The sequence below is a fragment of the Crocodylus porosus genome, unplaced genomic scaffold (assembly GCF_001723895.1).
Source record: "Crocodylus porosus isolate Cpor-Errol unplaced genomic scaffold, CroPor_comp1, whole genome shotgun sequence".
In the NCBI taxonomy this organism is placed as follows: Eukaryota; Metazoa; Chordata; order Crocodylia; family Crocodylidae; genus Crocodylus; species Crocodylus porosus.
Window position 1 is genome coordinate 57025603 of NW_017728886.1, and position 3401 is coordinate 57029003.

Consider the following 3401-nt stretch of genomic DNA (forward strand, 5'->3'; position numbering starts at 1 on the left):
GGCCAAGTGCCAGGGAGCCGCGAGCCCGGGGGGGCCCTTTCGGCGGGGCCCTCAGGCCGCGCTCCCGGCGGCTGGAGCTGGGCGGCCGTGCGGGATCTCTGCTACGATTGAAGCCAACTTGCTGTCCGGTGCAGGCCCCCACGTCTTGAACCAACCGCTGGGGTAGCCACGTGTGGGAGCAGGAAGGGGCTTCCGGAGACCGCCCTCCCCTGAGGCACACAGTGGTGCACCAACTTTGCCTCAGGTGTTGCTGGCAGAAGAGCCTGCCAATATTGTGGTGTGCCAGGGGCCATTGGATCTGGCCCAGGCACGCGGGGACTTTGGCTGTGGAGACAAGCAGTAGTGGCCTCGTCTTAGTGCCCACCCCCCCACCTCTGGCCTACAGTGGGGCATTTCCATCAGGAGCTGGAAGAGTTTATCTGCCCTGGCCATGTGCCTGCCGGATCCATTCATTCTAACTCAGGGGTGGGCAATTATTTTGGGCAGAGGGCCACTTACCGAGTTTTGGCAAGCCATCGAGGACCGCATGACAGGCAGCTCAGGGCAGATTAACATTGATTTTCTAAATTTTGTAGGGGCCCTGCAGCCTGGATAGAATGGTCTGGCAGGCCACATCCGGCCCCAGGCCACATTTTGCCCACCCCTGTAACTGTAGAGCGCGCTCGTGTCCTGACTGAGATCGGGCTCGGGGCATTTGGAGCTCAGGTCCTGGCCATGCTGCAGACTTCATTGGAGCTCTCTGGGCCTTCATTCCCTACCTGTGTAACAAGGGTAGTCTCTGTCTCCCTGGTAGACTAGCTGGGACAGTCTCCATCTCCCCAGCTTGGAATAGGTCAAGTCAAGTCAATCCTGAAGGTGCTGTGACCAGTGGGGCACCACCTTATGCTGGCAATGCATAGGGTAGGGGATGCACATGGGTGCACATGTACCCCCTGACCATGGCAGTGCATCCCCTATGAAACCGGACCTGCCAGTGGCATCTGTGGACAGTCAGCAATCACTGCTGGCTGCCGCTGCCACTTCTGCCGCTATCACCAGCATCTGCAGGTGGTCACCAACCCTTGGTCTGTGTTCGCGCCCCTGAAATGGCTAGCGGCATCTGCAGGAGCTCACTGCTTGCTCCTGCTGCCACTGTGCCCCCCCCCAGCCACTGGGGGCATGCATCATTCATGGCACCCTAGATGCTGTAATACACCTCCTAGGTTAGTTGAGTTGTTTTGCACCATTGCTGATTTTTCAGGCAGAGTGACCTAGCAGATACGGATGGCTGTTGGCTCACAAGGAGCTCATCTGCTCATCTGCCCTTTGACAGGTCTTGTTTTTAGTCCTGCTGGGTGTCCATAGACCCTCCTCACACAGGCTAGCCCAGCTGCAGGCGCTGGTTTAGACCCTACCAACCCGACCACGGAACAAGCCGTACTGGTTTACATGGAACCAGATAGCAGACCAAGAGAGGCCTGGCCTGACAAGGTCTGAATTGGTATCTGGTCATTATGTCAGTGAGACATGATAATAAGCACATTACTCCTTTGCAGGCAGCTGGTTAGAGAAACTGGTGAGCCTGAATCACACTAGCCCAATGGGCCAGTACTCTTGAGCAGACTGTTGACAGTATTCTCCTTTCATACCCTTTGTCTGTCATGTCTACTTGTATTCAAAGGTACACAAAATGAGGTGTGGCTCTTCTTATGTTTTCTGCCCAAAAACTATGTTAACAAAGTTAAAGTTGACCAGCAATGCCTCAGAATCACAGCAGTGAGGGACCTCAGAGGTCATTCAGTCTATCTATCCCCCAACACGGAGGCAGGATTCACTACTCCTAGATGAGTGGTTCTCAACCTTTTTTGTATGAGGACCCATTTGTAAACATTGGTGGCCAGTCCCAGTCCAGTAAATAATTTAAATAGAAAACAGCCCCCTGGCTCTGTTGGTGCCCCTCACTCCCAACCTGCTGTCCCCCACCCCCAGGTCCCAGCCCCCCAGTGTGTGGGGACAGGGGGGTGTGGGGTAAAGGGGAGCCCAAGCAGCCCTGTGCAGGCTGGAACTCTGCCAGCCTGCAGGTAAATTTCCACATGTTTCCACTCTGCCAGCCTGCACAATTTCCCATGTTTTTCTCCCTTAAAGGAGAACCCATTTTTAAAGTTTGTTCACGACCCTGCCATATTCTTGTGACGCACCTTTGGATCACGACCCACAGGTTGAGAAACGCTGTCCTAGACTCTCTCAGACTTTCCAGGCTGTCCTTGAAAACATTCAATGAAAGGGGATCCCCAACATAGCTAGGCAGTTTGTTCCATTGTTTTAATGTTCCTACAGTTCTCCCTGAGATTTGACCCATATCAAAAACTCTAAACAAAATATGAAAACTAGGAAAGATAGTGGGAAATATTAGCCCTGGTATGAAAGCAAGGTAAGGATGCCTTATTACATAAACAGACATGAGGAATAACTGAGCTGATGTTCGATTTTGTGTGTTGTGTCCCACAGAATTATGTTACCTCATCTGTATGCATGCCAAGTGCCATTCACTTCATGGCAGTGAATTTATTCCTGTATTACCTGGCAACAGGGTGCCATAGATCACACTCCTGTATGAGAAGGGATCACACTCCCATATAAGACGAGGTGTAGTTTTACCCAAAAGTATTACTGCCCCTTTGTCTTCTTGTTGTATAATGGGGCTCTGATCTCCCTCCAGCTCTTTAAACTTTATTGTAATATGCATAACAAAAAATATACTCTGAAGAAACACAGAGGAATTATTTAATTTAATATACAAGATTATAACTAGAATAAACTGATTACATTAACATATAAAATTTAAGTTAGGGCTCAGAAAGAATGCAGACAGTGTGTGTATGCACACACACCATAACAGTCTTCCAAGACAATTAAACAATGCTTGGAACACTTTAAAACCCAGCCAGACAAACCAACGAAAAATTTACTTAGGAAAGCAATACTGTACTCAGCATGAAGATGGGTTGGATGATCAAAAAGGTCTTCCTTATCTTCTTATCCTGCAATTCAGAAAAATGTAACAGAGATTAAAGGTGACACCATAAACTTTTTTTCCCTAATTTTAAATGATTTGTATTTGATGTACTTAACATGCACTGAAATATACTTTCATAGGAAAAGAGGTCTCAAAACTAGAGCCATCCAGAAAGTTTCCAATAAAACAGAAAAAAGTAATAAAGGCTTTTTGTTGGGCCCAAATTGTTTAATTAAAAATGAGAGGAGTCTGCAATCAACACTCCAAAATCTAAGAACTCCAGTGACATCCCTCCTCCCAACCACCATCTCCCTGCCCAAAACCCCAAACAAGCAAACCTTCTCCCCAATCTAAACCTCACCTCTCAATCAGGTTTCTTGTGTCTGGACAAGAGTGCCTTTTCCCA